This window comes from Solanum dulcamara, chromosome 3 (genome assembly GCF_947179165.1).
Source record: "Solanum dulcamara chromosome 3, daSolDulc1.2, whole genome shotgun sequence".
NCBI classification, from domain to species: domain Eukaryota; kingdom Viridiplantae; phylum Streptophyta; class Magnoliopsida; order Solanales; family Solanaceae; genus Solanum; species Solanum dulcamara.
In genome coordinates this window covers 19294711-19317785 of record NC_077239.1, presented here as the reverse complement: position 1 = coordinate 19317785, position 23075 = coordinate 19294711, and the positions used below count along the sequence as shown (strand labels likewise).

The following is a 23075-nucleotide window of genomic DNA, read 5'->3' as shown; positions in this document are numbered from 1 at the left end:
TGTAGGCGAGAAGGGATTCGAACCCCTGACACCGTGGTTCTTAGCCATATGCTTTAATTCTCTAAGCTACAGGCCCACCCCATCTCCACTAGATCTATTCTCGGGAGTACCCTAAAAAAGGAACCTTTCCTCTCCCCAGCCATTTCGGGTTAAGAAGATGTGAAAGCACATTTATTTCTATAAGTCTATAAGAAGGGTGCATTCCGAGGTATGAAGTAGGAGAGAAGGGATGTCATAATTGGGGTTTTGAATAAAATGACCTTTTGATTTTTTTTTTTGGTTTCATATTGAAAAAGTCATAATAATGAGAGGTATCATCCTGGCGTCACGCTATTTTTTTATAGGACCTCCCCTACAGTATCATCACCACAGTAGAGTTTAACCACCAATCTCGAGATGAATTGGTGTGGTTCCTCTACGCCTAGGACACAAGAATATCGAACCATGAACGGAGAAAGGTGTAACACCCCCCAAAATTTTTCTCTAAGATTCGGACCTTTCTTGTATTCGTGTAGGGTCAAACTCTATTATTTTGAAGTATATGCATGAGTCCCTGAGAAATTGAAAAGTGTTAGAGGTGATGTAGGATCACAAAGGACCCCTAGGACTAAGTTAAGTCCAAAAGATTCGTCGTAGCTAATTTTTAGGATGAGTTCGCATAAGGGGTCGTCTTCTAACGACCCTATCTTTTGAAAGATGATAATCTGGGTGGTCCACGACCTATTAAATTAAAGGTCATCGAGTCTTCTTTCCAACGCCACTAAGAATGTAATTTTTGGAGTTCGGAGTCAAAAGATATGACGATCCTAAGATAAACTAGCACGGAAGAAATTGTAGGCCTGGGTTTCAACTGCTGGAAATCTGGGCTTGGCACCGCAGTGGCGCGATGCGCCACTATCGCGCCAGGAACAAGCTTCAGTAGTTTGGTCCCGGGCGCGGCGCGCCACTATGAGATGTGCAGGGTTTTTAAGCCTATTTTCCAGAACTCAGAAAACTTGGGCTTGGCGCTGTAAGGACGCGACGCGCCACTATCGCGCCATAAAATAGCCTCAGTAGTTTGGTCCTTGGCGCGACGCGCCACTAACAGATGTGCAAGTTTTTAGCCTATTCAACTTGGCGCCGCAGTGGCGCGATGCGCCACTATCGCGCCTAGGGTGTTTTTGGCCTATTTTCCAGATTTTTGGAGAAAGGGCAATTTGGGTATTTCCCCAAATTATATATACACAGCCTTGGGGCGTTTTTGGGACCATTTTCAATCCCTTTCTCTCTCTCTCTAAAAGCTCTAGAAATCCCTCTCTTCTTCTTCTTCTTCTTCTTCTTCTTCTTCTTCTCCAAATCCTTCTCCAACAAGAAGTGCCTCCAAGAGCTTTAAGAGATCACGTTCCCATTGAAGACCCAACAACAAGGTTCCTTCAAAATCTACTTTAAGGTATGTAAGGCTACTCAAAACATGGGTTGAGTCCACCTATGTGCTCTACACTTTCTTTGAGGTTAAATGTTCATAAGAATGAAGTTTCTTGATAGGCCTATGTCTAAATGAGTCATGTCATCCATTAATGTGATTCTTGTTATGTTGATGTTGTTTAGAAAATAAATTTCTAGAAAGAACCTTCATGTGAGTATGAGTTGATGAAGATGAGTTGTTAAACATGCTTTATTGATTTTCTTAACTATGTGGATTATTACAAAAATGCTAATTCTCTTAACTATGTTGTTCATTTTAAATTGTTGGTCTAAAACCTTGGAGTTATGATGAGTTCCAAAGATATTTTAAATGAATAGAGAAATGGCTGGATATGTTTGTATGATGCCATAAATGTATATTTAAATTTACTCTTGAATGATATGATTGGAATCAGTCGGATAGTATGATTGGGAGATGTTTGATGGTGATAGAGTTGATGAGTTGACAAGGTTCTAAATGAGACTCGTTGATATGATTTGATTGAGTTGATTGAATGGAGTTTTATGAGCATTGAGTCTTGGGAGGAGTATCGAGCATCGAATTGGGATAGATTATAGTCCATACTCGAATCCAATAACTACGTCGCCAAACGTAGGAGGGGATTGAACCGTTAAAGTCGAATGCTTCCCCAAAATTATTGTCATGACATTATAGGACTTGGTTGGATTGGATCCATGATTGGTTGATTCGTTCATACCCTGGAAAAGTATGAACAGACGCGGCAACAATGTCGGTTTGTTGTACTGTCACTGGCTCATAAGTGATGATTGTCGGATATGAGAAACTCCCACATAGGTCTTGATAGTACTTTGAGTCGGATTGAGTTGAATTGTATGCGATTTGGTCCCGTCTAAACTATATTCTTGCTTAGACTTAGGACGCTTATTGAGTTGTACTTCTTTTTGAGTTGAGATTCCCGAGTTGATTTGGTCCTTTCTGATGTTGTTTCATTCCCCCATTTTACATACTCGTACATTCAATGTACTGACGCTATTTGGCCTGCATCATTTTATGATGCAGAGATAGGTACTAGAGATCATCAATCGGCGTACCGTTGAAGATCCACACACTCCCAGCTAGTTGGTGAGTCCTCCTAGTTTCCGGAGGATGTTGAGCTTTCCTGTATAGTTTTGTGTTGTTTCCTTTATTTTGATTATTGGTAGCCATGGGCTTGTCATTGGCACCTCCTAGATTATTGATACCATGTATGTCACACCCCGGGAGGGTACCCTAGACGTGACCGGCACTTAAAAGCCATTTCTGACCTTCAAGCGAACCATCTGATTCAGTCACCTCATCATTCAATCACACTCACCCAAAGGAGGGGTCAATCATAGCATACTATTCACATTGTAGGGCCGAAGGCCAAACATATTCAACTCAACAAAACAAGTAAAATAAGACTCCTCAAAATAACAGTCCAACCTTCTCACACTCTAGTCTATGAAGCCTCTATCAAAGTCTAGAAGGTGCCAATGACATGCCCATGGCTACCAATAATCCAAAATAAGAGGAAACGACAACAAAATTGTACAACAAAGCTCAACATCCTCCGGAAAACTAGGAGGACTCACCAACTAGCTGGGAATATATCTAGATCTTCAATAGAGCGCCGGTTGGTGACCCCTGGTACCTGTCTCTACATCATGAAATAATGCAGGCCAAATGGTGTCAGTACATGGAATGTACGAGTATGTAAAATGATCGGATGAAACAAACATCAAGAAGACATCAACATCAACTCAGCACCTCAACTCATATATATATATATAAATATAGGACAACTCACTCAAATATCCTATTTCTAACAAGAATATTTTAGACGGGACTAACTCATAAACCACTCAACTCAACTGACTCAGAGCACTATCAAGACCTAAATGGGAGTTTCTCTTAACCGACAACCATCACCTATGAGCCAGTGATAGTACAACAATCAGACGTTGTTGCCACGTCCGTCCATACCTTGCCAGGGCATGAACGCCTCCTTAATCATGGATACCATCGATTAGTCAAGTCCTATCATTTTAGGACAATAAAAATAGGAAATATCCGACTTTAACGGTTCGATCCCAAGGGAAGCATCCGACTTTAACGGTTCCATCCCTACCTACGTTGGCGGCGTAGTTTCTGGGGTTCGAGTATGGACTGTACTCTTACCCACCTCGGTGCTCGATACTCCTTCCATGACTCCATGCTTATAAAACTCCTCCAATAATCTCAAACAAGCCCTCACATCTAGTTTTATGTGGTACATTGCCACCTCATCAACTCAGTTCTCATTTCAACTCAATTAAGTCATAATGGCAAATCTCATTTAGGACCTTGTTCACTCGTCAATTCCATCCTCAAATCAACTCAATCAAGCCTCATTTAGATAAACATTTATGACATTTCCTCAAGATTCAGCACAACTCTATGACTTCAGCTCAACAATTCAAGTAGAATAGCACATTTAAGGAAATTGACTTAAGCAACATAATCACATGGCTAAAGAGATCAACAAGACATAACAACAAGTCATCTCCATCAACTCATACTAACATGAAGGATTTTAGGGACTTCTTAGCTCAACAACATCAACACATATAGCATCAAATAAATAGGAGACAAAGTTCATACAAACATAAACCATACCAAGAAACTCTATTTTCATGAACATCTAACCTCAAGGCAAGAGTAGGGCACATGGGTGGACTCAACCCATGTTTTGGATAGCTTTACATACCTTAGTGAAGACTTGAAGAAAACCTTGATGTTGGGTCTTCAATGGAGAACTCAAATCTTGAAGCTCTTGGAACTCTTCTTGTTGGAAATGGGGAAGAAGAAGAAGAGAGAGAGAGAAGCTCCTAGGGCTTTTTAGAGAGAGAGTGAGGCTGAGAAATGTGTTCCGAAAAGACCAAAGGCAATACATATATAAATTGGGTAAGTTCCCAAATTGCCCCTCCTCAAAAGTTCTGAAATTGGCTAAAAATGCACTTGGCGCGATAGTGGCGCATCATGCCATTGCAGCGCCAGACCAATTATGCCTATAACCTGCACACCTCGCAGTGGCGCGCCGTGCTAGAGACCAAACTACTGAGGCATGTTTCTGGCGCGATAGTGGCGCGTCGCGCCCTTATAGCGCCAAGGCCATATTTTCTGGGTTCAGGAAATTTTGCCTGAAAAACCCTACACAACTTTTAGCGGCGAAGGGCCAATCTACTGAGGCATGTTCCTGGCGCGATAGTGGCGCATCGTGCCACTATGGCACCAAGCCCAGATTTCCAATAGTTGAACCCCAGGCCTGAAAATCTCTATTGTGCTCATTCATCTTAGGATCTCCATACCTTTCGACTCCGAACTGCAAAAGTTACATTCTTGGTGGCATTGGAAAAAAGACTCAACGACCTTTAATTTGGTGGGTCGTAGGCCACCTAGATTATCGTCTTTCAAAATATAGGGTCGTTAGAAGTCGACCCTTTATGTGAACTCCTACCCAAACTTAGCCACGATGAATCTTTTGGATTTAATTTGATCCTAAGGGTCCTTCATGACCCCACCTCACCTCTAACGCTGCTCAAATTCTCAAAGACTCATCTCAACTTATGCATACGCTCCTCAATACTCGAGTTCGACCCTACCCATATACAAGAAGGGTTTGAATTCTAGGGGAAAATTTTGAGGGGTGTTACATTATCTCCCCCTTGGGATCATTCGTCCTCGAATGACGAGTGCCCAGGAATGGACTCAGGGTATAGATCACAATCAACATTCAGTCATTCAATCAATCAAATTTTCAAACAAATATCAATCAAAACTCAAAATGTACTAATGAATTCAAGTCAAGGAAACGTCATTACCTTCAACATTCTCCTCGGTAGGCACAAATAGGTGTGGATATTTAGATTTCATGGATCCCTCCGCTTCCCATGTGGCTTCCTCAACAAATTGGTTCCTCCACAGGACTTTGACTGAGGCGACCTCTTTTTTCCTCAATTTGCGAATTTGGTGATCAAGAATTTAGACCGGAACCTCCTCATAAGATTAACTATCCTTAATTCCAATGCTATCAACGGGAACTACCAACGAGGGGTCGCCCAAGCACTTTTTCAACATAAAAATGTGAAACACCAGATGAATAGAGGATAGCTCTGAGGGTAACTCTAACTCATAGAAAACACTCCCAATCCGCCTCGAAATCTGGTAAGGACCGATATACCAGGGACTAAGATTCCCCTTCCTTCCGAACCTCATGACTCCCTTCATGGGTGACACTTTCAAATACACCTAATCACCCACCTCAAACTTCAAGTCTCTCCTCCTTACGTCGGTGTAAGATTTTTGGTGGCTTTAGGCCGTCTTTAGCCTATGTTGGATAACTCTCACCTTCTCCATAGCTTGGTGAACGAAATCGGGCCCAATCAACTCGGCTTCACCAACTTCAAACCACCCAATGGGCGATCTACACCTCCTCCTATATAAGGCCTCATAAGAAGCCATTTGAATGCTTGCATAATAGCTATTGTTATATGCAAATTCTATGAGAGGTAAGTGATCGTCCCAATTCCCCTTGAAGTCAAGCGCACATGCCATCAACATATCTTCCAATGTCTGAATGGTGCGTTCTGCTTGGCCATCTGTCTGGGGATGGAACGCTGTACTCAAATTCACCTTCGAACCCAATTCCCTCTGAAAGGATTTCCAAAATTGGGAAGTGAATTGAGCTCCTCTGTCTGAGATAATAGACAAAGGGACCCTATGTAATCTGACGATCTCCTGTATGTATAACTTTGCATAATTCTCTGCGGTGTCAGTAGTCTTAACTGCCAAGAAGTGAGCCAATTTCATAATTCTATCCACAATCACCCAAATCGAATCATAGTGCTTTCGGGACCTCGGTAGACCTGTGATAAAGTCCATGTTGATCATCTACCACTTCCATTCCGGAATTTCTATATTTTGAGCTAAACCACAAGGCCTTTGATGCTCAGCCTTCACTTGTTGACAATTTGGGCATTTGGAAACAAATTCCGCAATATCTCTCTTCATCCCACTCCACCAATAGATTTCTCTCCAGTCATGGTACATTTTTGTAGAGCCCAGATGAATAGAGTATCTAGGACTATGCGCTTCGGCCATAATCCTTTCTCGAACATCATCGACATCTGGCACACACAATCTATTTTGGTACCGCAATACACCATCTCCCCCTTGGTTAAAAACCATAACCTCTTATTTGTGAACGACTCCCTTCAATTGGAGAAGGACGAGATCTTAGTCTTGCTTCTCCTTTACCTTTGCTACAAGTGAGGACGTAGCCCCATCTCGAACGTTTAATCCAGCTTCATTGTTATCTTCGAGTCGAACTCCCAATCGGGCTAATCTATGTACCTCCTTCGCCAATTCCCTCCTTCCCTCCTCCACATAGGCAGTGCTACCCATAGACAACCTGCTCAGAGCATCAACAACAACATTAGCTTTACCTGGATGGTAGAGGATGCTCATGTCATAGTCCTTGAGCAGCTCAAGCCATCTCCTTTGCCTTAGGTTGAGTTCCCTCTGGCTGAAGACATATTGCAAGCTCTTGTGATCGGTGAATACGTCAACATGCACTCCATACAAGTAGTGGCGCCAGGTTTTAAGCGCGAATACCACAGCTGCCAGCTCATGGTCATGAGTTGGGTAATTCTTCTCATAAGCCTTAAGCTATCTCGAAGCATAGGCTATCATCTTTCCCCTCTGCATCAGTACACAGCCCAACCCAATTCTAGATGCATCACAATAGACCACAAAGCCCTCTGTCCCATCGGGAAGAGTCAAGACAGGAGTAGTGGTTAGCTTGGCCTTCAGTTTCTGGAAACTCTCCTCACAAGAATCGGACCATTGGAACTTAGCCTTCTTTTGGGTCAGCTTAGTCAATGATGATGATATGGATGAGAATCCCTCTACAAACCTTTGATAATACCCGGCCAAACCCAGGAAACTTCTTATCTCTATTGGGGATGTGGGTCTAGGCCAATTCTTCACAGCTTTAATTTTCTGAGCATCAACCTGAATACCATCTCCAGATATAATGTGGCCTAGGAAGGCCACTGATGCAAGCCAAAACTCATATTTAGAGAACTTTGCATACAATACCTAGTCTCTCAAGGTTTGTAAAACGACTCTAAGATGATAGACGTGCTCCTCTTCATTCTTGGAGTAGACCAGAATATTATCTATGAATACAATCACAAATATATCAAGATACGGCTTAAACACTCGGTTCATGAGATCCATGAAAGCTGTGGGGGGCATTAGTTAACTCGAAGGACATGACCAAAAATTCAAAGTGTCCATAACGAGTCCGAAAAGCAGTCTTCGGAATATCACATTCCCTCACCTTCAACTGATGGTAGCCGAATCTCAAGTCTATCTTTGAGAAACATCTGGCACCCTAAAGTTGGTCAAATAAATCATCTATTCTGGGGAAAGGGTACTTATTCTTTATAGCGACCTTGTTTAGTTGCCTGTAGTCGATACACATTCTAAGGGACCCATCCTTCTTTCGAACAAATAGGACCGGAGCATCCCATGGTGAGACACTCGTCCTGATAAATCCCTTATCTAACAAGCCTTTAACTGCTCCTTCAAATCTTTCAACTCAGCTGGGGCCATTCTATAAGGAGGAATTGAGATAGGCTGAGTATCAAGAAGAACATCAATCCCAAAGTCAATCTCCCTATCAGGAGGGACTCCATGCAGATCTTCAGGAAAGACATCCGGAAATTCATTTATAATCAGAACCGACTCAAGGGATGGAGACTCAGTATTGTCATCTTTCACTTGGACAAGGTGATAAATACACCCTTTTAAGATTAACTTCCTGGCCTTAAGGTAAGAAATAAACTTAACCCAAAGCATAACAGGACTACCCCTCCACTCTATGACAGCCTCGTTCGGGAATTTGAATTTGACAACCTGAGTTCTACAATCAATAAAGGCATAACAGACATAAAGCCAGTCCATGCCAAGAATCACATCAAAATCGACCATGTCCAACTCAACTAGGTCGGCCAAGGTGTCCCTGTGATGGATCGACACAATGCAATCTCTATAGACTCTCTCAGCTAAGACAAAATCACCGATAGGAGTAGCTACACAAAAGGGCTCACGAAGATATTCAGGAACTTTATTGAATTTACTAGCCACATAAGGAGTCACAAAATATAAGGTGGCTCCTGGATCCATCAACATATAACAATCAAGAGAAGAGACTCGAATCACACCCGTTACGACGTTTGGAGAGTTTTCTTGATCTTGGCGACTACCCATAGCATATAAACGATTTGTACCTCCGCTGGTACCGGAAGTAGTACCCCTCTGATTACCCCTAGCCGGCGGTGCGATGGAAGAATGCTGGACTCTGTTTCCCCCTGTTGGACACTCTCTCTGAAAATGGTCCATTTGACCACATTTATAGCAACCAACCCTTCCCGCTCTACATTCTCCATAGTGGAGCCTACCACACTTGCCGCATGGTGGCTTTCCCCTTGAATCTTGACTTACACTGTCCTGGGATTGAGAACCTTGGGGTCTGAAATTCTGACGACTCTGTCCCTCCCGATCGTACCTGTTCTGCGGCATAAGTGCACTGGCAGTAGATGAGGCATAATTGGAAGGCCTCTTCTAGAAGAAGGACCTGTTGCCCTTGTTTTGCCTCTGTTCACTCTCATGGCCTGCTGATTTTACCCTCTTGCTTAGGTGCTCTTCTTTGTCTTTTCTTTTCTCCTCCTCCACCTGTTGAGCAAACACCATTAATCTGGAAATATCCATATCTGAGATCAATAATGTTGCTTTGCACTCCTTCTTCACATGCCTCCCTAACTGGATGAACTTCAGGCTATACTCCTTAACGGTCATGCCTTCTTGTTTCAGATTTACAAATTCCTCCACTTTCGCTTCCCTCAATTCTCGGGGAAAGAAGTGGTCAAGGAAGGCTCCCTCAAATTCATCCCATCTAACAGGTTCAGCATCCTCACCCCTACCCTGTTCCCATTGGTTATACCAAATGTTTGCCATATCTTTGAGTTAATAAGACACCAACTCAGCCCCCTCGATTTCCGTAGCATGCATAGCTTTCAGAATCTTCCACATCTCATCGATAAAGTTTTGGGAATCTTCATCGACCTTAGAACCCGTGAATGACGGTCGATTCATCCTCAGAAAGTCTCTAATTCTAGTGGCAACAGATGGGTCTTGGGAACTAGAGCTGAGAGCCGGCGAACTTTGGTTACCATTCCGGGCAGCCATTAATTGAGTGAGCATGGCAATCGCCTCTCGGAATTCTGCCTCTGATGTGGGTGTAGGCGGAGTAGCAGGCACTTGGGGTGCCTCCGCATACCTTGCGGGTAGGCCTCTAGCCTTTGCTGGGCGTACCTCCAATTGGGGCATCTCAGCATTGTAAACATTTCTCTGGCTAGACGTACGTTTAGGAGGCATTATCTGTAACGTACAAACGCACGAATTAGAAAGGAGTTTTATAGAGTTTAACTCTATCGCACGAAGTTAGAGTATAAAAGAAGTGAAACAATTCCTAATGTCCTATAGCCTTTTGCTTATAAGTGTGGTGCACAACATACCCATAAGCAAGACTCTACTAGATACGGCTTTATAGACTCCCTAGGACACTTGAACTCTGGGCTCTGATACCATGTTTTTCATGCCCCGGGAGGGTACCCTAGACGTGACCGACATTTGAAAGCCATTTCTGACCTTCAAGTGAACCACCTGATTCAGTAACCTCATCATTCAATCACACTCACCCAAAGGAGGGGTTAATCATAGCATACTATTCACATTGCAGGGCCAAAGACCAAACATATTCAACTCAACAAAACAAGAAAAATAGGACTCCTCAAAATAACAGTCCAACCTTCCCACACTCTAGTCTATGAAGCCTCTATCAAAGTCTAGAAGGTGCCAATGACAAGCCCATGGCTACCAATAATCCAAAATAAGAAGAAACAACAACAAAATTGTACAACAAAGCTCAACATCCTCCGGAAAACTAGGAGGACTCACCAACTAGCTGGGAATATATCTAGATCTTCAAGGGAGCGCCGGCTGGTGACCCCTGGTACCTGTCTCTGCATCATGAAATGACGCAGGACAAATGGCGTCAGTATATGGAATGTACGAGTATGTAAAATGACCGGATGAAACAAACATCAAGAAGACATCAACATCAACTCAGCACCTCAACTCATATATATATATAAATATAGGACAACTCACTCAAATATCCTAAGTCTAACAAGAATAGTTTAGACGGGACTAACTCATAAACCACTCAACTCAACTGACTCAGAGCACTATCAAGACCTAAATGGGAGTTTCTCTTAACCGACAACCATCACCTATGAGCCAGTGATAGTACAACAATCAGACGTTATTGCCACGTCCGTCCATACCTTGCCAAGGCATGAACGCCTCCCTAATCATGGATACCATCGATTAGTCAAGTCCTATCATTTCAGGACAATAAAAATAGGAAACATCCGACTTTAATAGTTCGATCCCAAGGGAAGCATCCGACTTTAACGGTTCCATCCCTACCTACGTTGGCAGCATAGTTTCTAGGGTTTGAGTATGGACTGTACTCTTACCCACCTCGGTGCTCGATACTCCTCCCATGACTCCATGCTTATAAAACTCCTCCAATCATCTCAAACAAGCCCTCATGTCTAGTTTTATGTGGTACATTTCCACCTCATCCACTCGGTTCTCATTTCAACTCAATTAAGTCATAATGGCAAGTCTCATTTAGGACCTTGTCCACTCGTCAATTCCATCCTCAAATCAACTCAATCAAGCCTCATTTAGATAAACATTTATGACATTTCCTCAAGATTCAGCACAACTCTATGACTTCAGCTCAACAATTCAAGTAGAATAGCACATTTAAGGAAATTGACTTAAGCAACATAATCACATGGCTAAAGAGATCAACAAGACATAACAACAAGTCATCTCCATCAACTCATACTAACATGAAGGATTTTAGGGACTTTTTAGCTCAACAACATCAACACATATAGCATCAAATAAATAGGAGACAAAGTTCATACAAACATAAACCATACCAAGAAACTCTATTTTCATGAACATCTAACCTCAAGGTAAGAGTAGGGCACATGGGTAGACTCAACCCATGTTTTGGATAGCCTTACATACCTTAATGAAGACTTGAAGAAAACCTTGATATTGGGTTTTCAATGGAGAACTCAAATCTTGAAGCTCTTGGAACTCTTCTTGTTGGAAATGGGGAAGAAGAAGAAAAGAGAGAGAGAGAAGTTCCTAGGGCTTTTTAGAGAGAGAGTGAGGCTGAGAAATGTGTTCCCAAAAGACCAAAGGCAATACATATATAAATTGGGTAAGTTCCCAAATTGCCCCTCCTCAAAAGTTCTGAAATTGGCTAAAAATGCACCTGGCGTGATTGTGGCGCGTCACGCCATTGCAGCGCCAGGCCAATTATGCCTAAAACCTGCATACCTCACAGTGGTGCACCGCGCCAGAGACCAAACTACTGAGGGATGTTTCTGGCGCGATAGTAGCGCATCGCACCCTTATAGCGCCAAGGCTATATTTTCTGAGTTCTTGAAATTTGGCCTAAAAAACCCTGCACAACTTTTAGCGGCGCATCGCGCCAGGGGACAAACTACTAAGTCATGTTTCTGGTGCGATAGTGGCGTATCGCGCCACTATGGTGCCAAGCCCAGATTTCCAGTAGTTGAACCCCAGGCCTGAAAATCTCTGTTGTGCTCGTTCAACTTAGGATCGCCATACCTTTCGACTCTGAGCTGCAAAATTTACATTCTTAGTGGCTTTGGAAAGAAGTCTCAACGACCTTTAATTTGGTGGGTCGTGGGCCACCTTTATTATCGCCTTTCAAAAGATAAGGTCGTTAGAAGACGACCCTTTATGCGAACTCTTACCCAAACTTAGCCACGATGAATCTTTTGGATTTAATTTGATCCTAGGGGTCCTTCATGACCCCACCTCACCTCTAACCCTGCTCAAATTCTCAAAGACTCATCTCAACTCATGTATACACTCCTCAATACTCGAGTTTGACCCTACTCGTATATAATAAGGGTTTGAATTCTAGGGGAAAATTTTGAGGGGTGTTACAGCTTCATAGACTAGAGCGTAGAAATGTTAGATTGTTCTTTTGAGTAGTTCTTCTATAACTATTTGTTGATTTGATAGTTATTTGGACTTTGGCCCTAAATTATGAATAGTACTTCATTGATTGAGTCTTCTGTTGAGAGAATATATTTGAATGAATGTGTGACTGGACCAGGTGGTTCGCTTGGAGGCCAGAAATGGCTTTTGAGTGCCGGCCATGCCTAGGGTACCCTCCCGGGGCATGAAAAACATGGTATCAGAGCACAGAGTTCAAGAGTCCTAGGGAGTCTATGAAGCCGTGTCTAGTAGAGTTTTGCTTATGGGTGTGTTGTGCACCACACTTATTATCAGGAGGCTATAAGACATTAAGAATTATTTCACTTCTTTCATACTCTGAATTCGTGCGATAGAGTTAAACTTTATAAAACTCTTTTCTAATTCGTGTATTTATACGTTCCAGACAATACCTCCTAAACGTACGGTCAGCCAGAGAAATGCTGATAACATAGAGATACCTCAGTCAGAAGTACACCCACCGAGGGCTAGGGGCCGACCTGCAAGGATGCTGAGGCACCTCAAGTGCCTACTACTCCACCTGCACCAACTTCAGAGGCAGACTTTTGAGGGGCGATTGCTATGCTCACTCAATTAGTGGCTGCCCAAAATGGTAACCAGAGTTCGCCAACTCTTAGCTCTAGTTCCTAAGAGCCATCTGCCGCCGCCAGAATTCAAGACTTTCTGAGGATGAATTTGCCGGCATTCATAGGGTCTAAAGTTGATAAAGATCCCCAAAATTTTATTGATGAGATGTGGAAAATCTTGAAAGCTATGCATGCTATGGAGATTGAGAGGGTTGAGTTGGTGTCCTACCAGCTCAAGGATGTGGCAAACATCTGGTATAACTAATGGGAATAAGGTAGAGGTGAGGATGCTGAACCTGCTATTTGGGATGAATTTGAGGGAGCCTTTCTTGACCACTTCTTTCCTCGAGAATTAAGGGAGGCGAAAGTGGAGGAGTTTGTGAATCTGAAACAAGAAGGCATAACTATTAAGGAGTACAGCCTGAAGTTCATCCAGTTGTCTAGGTATGCTCCAGAGATGATCCCAGATATGATGTCGAAGATGAGGAAATTTGTCTTCGGTTTGGGAAGACATGTGAAGAAGGAGTGCAAAGCGGCATTGTTAATCTCTAATATGGATATTTCAAGATTAATGGTGTATGCTCAACAGGTGGAGGATGAGAAGAGAAAAGACAGAGAGGAGCATCTGAGCAAGAAGGCAAGATCAGCTGGGCATGAGAATGAACATAAGCAGAATAAGGGCAACAGGTCCTTCTTCCAGAAGAGGCCTTCCCACTATGCCTCGTCCACCTTAAGTGCACCTATGCCGCAGAGCATGTATGATCGGTAGGGATAGAGTCGCCAAAATTTCAGACCCCAGGGTTCTTAATCCTAGGCTAGCATAGGTCAAGGTTTGAAAGGGAAGTCGTCATTCGGCAAGTGTGGTAAGCTCCACTTGGGAGAGTGTAGAGCGGGAAGGGCTGGTTGTTATAAGTGTGGCTAAATGGACCACTTTTAGAAGGAGTGTCCAACTTGGGGAGATAGATCCCAGTTTTCTACCACCGCACCGCTAGCTAGAGGTAATCAGAGGGGCACTACTTCAGGTACGAGTGGGGGCACAAACCATCTATATGCCATGGGTAGTCGCAAAGATCAGGAGAACTCTCCAAACGTCATGACGGGTATGATTCAAGTCCTTTTTCTTAACTATTATGTTTTGATGGATCCGAGTGCCACACTATCTTTTGTGACTCCTTACGTGGCAAGTAAGTTTGATATAATCCATGAGTGTCTCCTTGAGCCTTTCAGTGTAGCTACTCCTGTCAGTGATTCTGTCTTAACTGAGAGAGTGTATAGAGATTGCACTGTGTCAATTTATCACAGGGATACCTTAGCTAACTTAGTTGAGTTAGACATGGTTGATTTTGATGTGATCCTTGGCATGGACTGGCTTTATGTCTGTTATGCCTCCATTGATTGTAGAACTTAGATTGTCGAGTTCAAATTCCCGAATAAGGCTATCATAAGTGGAAGGGTAGTCCTGTTATGCCTAAGGGTAAGTTTATTTCCTACCATAGGGGCAAGAAGCTAATATCAAAAGGGTATATGTATCACCTTGTCCGAGTGAAAGATGATAGTATTGAGTCTCCATCCCTTGAGTTTGTTCCGATTGTCAATGAGTTCCCTGATGTCTTTCCTGAAGATCTTCCTAGAGTCCCTCCTGATAAGGAGATCAACTTTGGGATTGATGTCCTTCCTGATACCCAGCCTATCTCAATCCCTCCATATAGAATGGCTCCAACTGAGTTGAAAGAGTTGAAAGAACAGTTGAAAGACTTGTTAGATAAGGGATTCATTAGGCTGAGTGTCTCACTATGGGGTGCTCCGGTCCTAATTGTGAGAAAGAATGATGTGTCCCTTAGAATGTATATTAACTACAAGCAGTTGAACAAGGTCACCATAAAGAATAAATACCCTCTTCCCAGAATAGATGACTTATTTGATCAACTTTAGGGTGCAACTTATTTCTCAAAGATAGACCTAAGATTGGGCTACTATTAGTTGAAGGTAAGGGAGTGTGATATCCCAAAGACAGCTTTTCAGACCCGCTATAGCCACTTTGAATTCTTGGTGATGTCCATCGAGTTGCCTAATGCCCTCACCGCTTTTATGGATCTCATAAACCGAGTATTTAAACCATATCTTAATATGTTTGTGATTGTATTCATAGATGATATTTTGGTTTACTCCAAGAATAAGGAGGAGCACGCCCATCATGTTAGAGTCATCTTACAAATATTGAAAGACCAGGTATTGTATACAAAGTTCTCCAAATATGAATTTTGGCTTGCGTCAGTGGATTTTCTAGGCCATATTATATCTGGAGATGGTATTCGGGTTGATGATCAGAAGATTGAGGCACTGAAAAATTGGCCCAGACCCACATCCCCAACAGAGATCAGGAGCTTCTTAGGTTTTGATGTCTATTATCGAATGTTTGTAGAGGGATTCTCATCCATATCATCACCATTGACCAAACTGACCCAAAAGTAGGCTAAGTTCCAATGGTCCGATGCTTGTGAGAAGAGTTTCTAGAAATTGAAGACCAAGCTAACCACTGCTCTTGTTCTAACTTTGCCCAATGGAATAGAGGGTTTTGTGATCTATTGTGATGCATCTAGAGTTGGTTTGGGCTGTGTACTGATGCAGAAGGGAAAGGTGATAGCTTATGCTTCAAGACAGCTTAAGGTTCACGAGAGAAATTACCCAACTCATGACCTTGAGCTGGCAGCTATGGTATTTGTGCTTAAAATTTAGCACCACTACTTGTATGGAGTGTATGTTGATGTGTTCACCTATTACAAGAGTTTATAATACGTATTCAGCCAAAAGGAACTCAACCTGAGATAAAGAAGATGGCTCGAGGTACTCAAAGACTATGATATGAGCATCCTCTACCATCCAGGTAAAGCTAATGTTGTTGCTGATATTCTTAGCAAGTTGTCTATGGGTAGCACTGCCCATATGGAGGAGGGAAGGAAAGAATTGGCTAGAGAGGTGCACAAATTAGCCCGATTGGGAGCTCGTCTTGAAGAGAACAATAAAGGTGGAGTTAATGTTCAAGATAGGGCTGCATCCTCACTCGTGGCAGAGGTAAAAGAAAAACAAGACCAAGATCCCATCCTCCTCCAGTTGAAGGAAGTTGTTCACAAATAGGAGGTGATGGTTTTAACCAAAGGGGGAGATGGTGTGTTAAGGTACCAAAATAGATTGTGCGTACTAGATGTCGATGATGTTCGAGGAAGGATTATGGCCAAAGTGCATAGTTCCAGATACTCTATTCATCCTGGATCTACAAAGATGTATCACGACTTGAAGGAAGTTTATTGGTGGAGTGGGATAAAGAGAGATATTGCGGAGTTTATTTCCAAGTGCCCAAATTGCCAACAGGTGAAGGTTGAGCATCAAAGGCCATGTGGTTTAGCTCAAAATATGGAAATCCCAGAAAGGAAGTGGGAGATGATTAATATGGACTTTATCACAGGTTTGCTAAAGTCCCGGAAGTAACATGATTTGATTTGGGTGATTATGGATAGAATGACGAAATCAGCTCACTTCTTGGCAGTTAAGACTACTGACACCGTAGAGAATTATGCAAAATTATATATACAGGAGATTGTCAGGTTGCATGGGGTCCCCTTGTCTATCATCTCAAACTGAGAAGCTCAATTCACTTCCCAATTTTGGAGATCTTTCCAGAAGGGACTGCGTTCAAAGGTGAACCTTAGTACGACCTTTCATCCCCAGACAGATGGTCAAGCGGAGCGCACCATTCAGACATTGGAGGATATGTTGAGAGCCTGTGTGCTTGAATTCAAAGGAAATTGGGATGATCACTTACCTCTCATAGAGTTTGCATATAATAATAGCTATCATGCAAGCATTCAAATGGCTCCTTGTGTAGCTTTGTATGGGAGAAGGTGTAGATCACCCATTGGGTGATTTGAGGTGGGTGAAGCTGAGTTGATTGGGCCTGATTTTGTTCACCAAGCCATAGAGAAGGTGAGAGTTATTCAAGATAGGCTAAAGACAGCCAAAAGCCGCCAAAAATCTTACACCGATGTGAGGAGAAGAGACTTGAAGTTTGAGGTGGATGATTGGGTGTATTTGAAAGTGTCACCCATGAAGGGTGTCATGAGGTTTGGAAGGAAGGGAAAGCTTAGTCCTCAATATATTGATCTTTACCAGATTGCGAGGCGGTTTGGGAGTGTCTCCTATGAGTTGGAGTTACCCTCGGAGCTCACCTCTATTCATCCGGTATTTCACGTTTCGATATTGAAGAAGTGCTTAGGCGATCCCTCGTTGGTAGTCCCCATTGATAGTATTGGAGTTAAGGATAACTTATCCTATGAAGAGGTTCCGGTCTAAATTCTTGATCGTCAAATTTGCAAATTGAGAAACAAAGAGAGCGCCTCAGTCAAAGTCCTGTGGAGGAATCAGTTTGTTGAGGAAGCAACATGGGAAGCGGAGAAAGATATGAAATCTAAATATCCCCATCTATTCGTGCCTACCAATGAGAATGTTGAAGGTAATGCTCATTCCCTTGACTTGAATTCATTTATGCATTTTGAGTTTGGATAGAAATTTTTATTTGAGAAATTGATTGGTTGATTGACTGAATTCTGATTGTGATTTTTACCCCAAATTCCATTCTTGGTTTACTCGTCATTCGAGGACGAATGATCCCAAGAGGGAGATATTGTAACACCCTCCAAAAATTTTCCCTAAGATTTAGACCTTTCTTATATTCGTGTAGGGTCGAACTCTATTATTGTGAAGTATATGCATGAGTCCCTGAGAAATTGAAAAGTGTTAGAGGTGATGTGGGGTCACAAAAGACCCCAAGGACCAAGCTAAGTCCAAAAGATTCGTCGTGGCTAAGTTTTAGGATGAGTTCGCATAAGCGGTCAACTTTTAATGACCCTATCTTTTGAAAGACAAAAATCTGGGTAGCCTACGACCTATTAAGTTAAAGGTCGTCGAGTCTTCTTTCCAACGCCATAGGAACAAGCCTCAGTAGTATGGTCCCTAGCGCGCTGCGCCACTACGAGATGTGCAGGGTTTTCAAGACTATTTTCTAGAAACCAGAAAACTTGGGCTTGGCACTATAAGGGCGCGATGCGCCACTATCACGCAATAAAATAGCCACAGTAGTTTGGTCCTTGGCACGATGCGCCACTAATAGATGTGCAGGTTTTTAGCCTATTCAACTTGGCGCCACAGTAGCGCGATGCGCCACGGGTGTTTTGGCCTATTTTCTAGATTTTTGGAGAAAGGGCAATTTGGGTATTTCCCTAAATTATATATACATAGCCTTGGGGCATTTTTGGGACCATTTTCAATCTCTCTCTCTCTAAAAGCCCTAGAAATCCCTCTCTTCTTGTTCTTCTTCTTCTTCTCCAAATCCTTCTCCAACAAGAAGTGCCTCCAAGAGCTTCAAGAGTTCAAGTTCCCATTGAAGACCCAACAACAAGGTTTCTTCAAAATCTAATCTAAGGTATGTAAGGCTACTCAAAACATGGGTTGATTCCACCTATGTGCCCTACACTTTCTTTGAGGTTAAATGTTCATAAGAATGAAGTTTATTGATTGGCCTATGTCCAAATGAGTCTTGTCATCCATTAATGTGATTCTTGTTATGTTGATGTTGTTGAGACAAGAAATTTCTAGAAAGAACCTTCGTGTGAGTATGAGTTGATGAAGATGAGTTGTTAAACATGCTTTATTTATTTTCTTAACTATGTGGATTATGACAAAAATGCTAATTCTCTTAACTATGTTGTTCATTTTAAATTGTTGGTCTAAAACCTTGGAGTTGTGATGAGTTCCAAAGATATGTTAAATGAATAAAGAAATGGTTGGATATGTTTGTATGATGCCATAAATGTATATTTAAATTTACTCTTGAATGATATGATTGGAATCGGTCGGATAGTATGATTCGGAGATGTTTGATGGTGATAGAGTTGATGAGTTGAGAAGGTTCTAAATGAGACTTGTCGATATGATTTGATTGAGTTAATTAGATGGAGTTTTATGAGCATTGAGTCTTGTGAGGAGTATCGAGCACCGAATTGGGAAAGAGTATAGTCCATACTCAAACCCAATAACTACGTCGCCAAATATAGGAGGGGATTGAACCGTTAAAGTCGGATGCTTCCCCAAAATTATTGTCCTGATATTATAGGACTTGGTTGGATTAGATCCATGATTGGTTGATTCGATCATACCCTGGAAAAGTATGAACGGATGCAGCAACAACTTCAGTTTGTTGTACTGTCACTGGCTCATAAGTGATGGTTGTCGGATAAGAGAAACTCCCACATAGGTCTTGATAGTACTCTGAGTTGGAATGAGTTGAATTGTATGCGATTTTTTCCCATCTAAACTATATTCTTGCTTAGACTTAGGACGCTTGTTGAGTTGTACTTCTTTCTGAGTTGAGATTCCCGAGTTGATTTGGTCCTTTCTGATGTTGTTTCATTTGGCCATTTTATATACTCGTACATTCCATGTACTGACGCTATTTGACCTGCATCATTTTATGATGTAGAGATAGGTACTAGAGATCATCAACCGGCGCACCGTTAAAGATCTACACACTCCCAGCTAGTTGGTGAGTCCTCCTAGTTTCCGAAGGATCTTGAGCTTTCCTGTATAGTTTTGTGTTGTTTCCTTTATTTTGATTGTTGGTAGCCATGGGCTTGTCATTGGAACCTCCTAGATTATTGATAGAGGCTTCATAGACCGGAGCATAGAAATGTTAGACTGTTCTTTTGAGTAGTTCTTCTATAACTGTTTGTTGAATTGATAGTTATTTGGACTTTGGCCCTAAATTATGAATAGTACTTCATTGATTGAGTCTTCCGCTGAGAGAATGTGTTTGAATGAATGTTTGACTGGACCAGGTGGTTCGCTTGGAGGCCAGAAATGGCTTTTGAGTGACGGCCATGCATAGGGTACCCTTCCGGGGCGTGACAAAAGGCATGAGAGAAAAGCATATTGGCTAGTGATTATGAGTCCCCAATTCTTGACTTGAGGAGACACCAAAGGCCTCTACCCTTCCATACCTTGGATAGATAGAGAGGGAGGGCAGATCTTTTGGTTTTTTCATGTTGCCAAATAGTTGAACAATAGTTTTTTTGTGTTCTCAAAGATTTGAATAATGAAAATAGATGGCGTTTGCCTGATTGAATTGATCAGGTCATGTAGGAACATGGTTCGAGTCTACTAGTCAGCTAGGATGCCTCAGCTGCATACATCACTACACTTCCACTTGACACCTATCATAATGATAAACGGCTTGTCTCCCTGTGACCTTCTCTTGAATTCTCAAAAACACTTTTGTCGCTCCATCCGTAGAGAACCTATTGTTGTCTTGGTTGTGCTATCGAAAGCTCTGGGGAAGTCGGAATAACAGAGCACTCATCTTGGGGTAGGCTTACTACTTAGATGCTTTCACCAGTTATCCATTTATCACTTGGCTACCCAACATTTATCGTGGGCATGATAACTTATACACTAAAGGTGCGTCCTTCCCGGTTCTCTCGTACTAGGGAAAGGTCCTCTTAGTACTCTAACACCCACACCTGATATGGACCAAACTATCTCACGATGTTTTGAACCCAGCTCACTTACCACTTTAATTGGTGAATAGCCTAACTGTTGGAACATAATACAACCCAAGTGGCGAAGAGCCAACATCGAGGTGCCAAACCTTCCCATCGATGTGAGTTCTTGGGGAAGATCAGCCTGTTATCCCTAAAGTAACTTTTATCCATTGAGGAACAGACCATTCACTCAGAACCGTTGGATCACTAAGGCCGACTTTCATCCCTGCTCGATGGGTGGGTCTTGCAGTCAAGTTCTTTTCTACTTTTACACTCTAGGGCCAATCTCTGTCCGGCCTAAGGAAACCTTTGCATGCCTCCATTGCCTTTTAGGAGGCCTAAACCCCATAGATACTGTCTACCTAAGAGTGTCCCTTGGCCCGTAGGTCCTGACATAAGGTTAGAATTCTAACCCTTCCAAAATAGTATTGCACCGATGGCTCGGGCCCCCTTGAAGGATGCCTTCATTGCCTTCTACCTAAGCTGTGTAAGAAAGGCCCAAAGCCAATCCCAAGGAACAGTGAAGCTTCATAGGGTCTTTCTGTCCAGGTGCAGGTAGTCTGCATCTTTAAAAATATGTCAATTTCACCGAACCTCTCTCCGAGACAGTTCCCAGATCATTACACCTTTCATGCAGGTTGAAACTTACCCAACAAGGAATTTTGATACCTTAGGACCGTTATAGTTACGACTGCCGTTCATTGGGACTGCGGTCGCTGGCTCTCCTGTCATCAGGTCACCAACTTTCTTGACCTTCTGGCATAAGGAAGCTGTCATCCCTCATACATGGTCTTATGACTTTACGGAGACCTGTGTTTTTGGTAAACAGTCGCCCTTGCCTAGTCACTGCAACCCCCTTTGTGAGGAGGCACCTTTTCTCCCAAAATTACGGGGCTATTTTGCCGAGTTCCTTAGAGAGTGTTGTCTCTCGCCCTAGGTATTCTCTACCTACCCACCTGTGTCAGTTTTGGGTACAGGTACCCTCTTACTGAAAGTTGTTCGAGCTATTCTTGGGAGTTTTGGAATGGGTTACTTCAACGCTATAGAGTTTGGTATTCGAACATTGGCTCGAGGCATTATGTCTACGCCTTCTTACCCTGAAGAAGCTGGGAAACCTTACATTCTTGAATCAATATCCATCTTCTGGCTAACTTAGCCTCCTCCGTCCCTTGGGACTAACAAGGGGTAGTATAGGAATATTCATCTGTTGTCCATCGACTATGCCTTTCTGCCTTATCCTAGGCCCTGACTCACCCTCTATAGATGAACCTTGCGGAGGAACCCTTAGATTTTCGAGGCATTAGATTCTCACCAATGTTTTTGTTAATCAAGTCGACATTCTTACATCTACTTCATCCACCACCACTCGCGTGGAAGATTCTCTCTAAGGTGGAATGCTCTCCTACCGATGTATTTTTACATCGCATAGCTTTGGCAGATCGCTTAGCCCTATTCATCTTCGGCGTAAGAGCACTCGATCAGTAATCTATTACACACTATTTCCAGGGTGGATTCTTCTAGGAAAACCTCCTAGTTGTCTCAGCACCCCTACCTCCTTTATCATTGAGAATCATTTAGGGGCCTTAGTTGGTGATCTAGGTTGTTTCCTTCTTGACGATGAAGTTTTTCCCTTATAGTATCACTAGCTGACCTTGACCTCTGTTATTTTGAGGTCATATCTAGTATTTAGAGTTTGCCTCAATTTTGTACCGCTCTCGTGGCCCGTACCAAAAATGTGCTTTACCCCTAGATATCCAGTCAACTGTTGTGACTCTACGCATTTTGGGGAGAACCAACTAGCTCTAAGTTCGAGTGGGATTTCACACCTAACCATAAATCATCAGTTGATTCTTCAACATCAGTCGGTTAGGACCTCCATTTAGTTTCACCCAAGCTTCATCCTGGTCATGGATAGATCACCCAACTTTGGGTCCATAAGAAGTGACAATTTCCTTATGAAGACTCACTTTCGTTATGGCTCTAGTAGGTTTCCTTAACCAAGCCACTACCTATGAGTCATGGATCATTCTTCAATAGGTATGCAGTCAGATACCTGGCTCATCCCACTGATTGGAAGCCTGTGGTTTCATGTTTTATTTCACTCCCCGACGGGGGTTCTTTTCACCCTTCCCTCACGGTAGTACTTTGCTATCAGTCACCCAAGAGTATTTAGCCTTGCAAGGTGGTTCTTGTTGATTCACATGGGATTCCACGTGCCCCATGCTACTT

General features: G+C 42.6%; 1 pseudogene; it reads left to right on the top strand.

Annotated features, from left to right (window-relative positions):
* The first annotated feature begins 396 nt into the window (after positions 1-396).
* On the top strand, positions 397-22234 carry LOC129883495 (uncharacterized; annotated as a pseudogene).
* Positions 22235-23075: the final 841 nt, after the last annotated feature.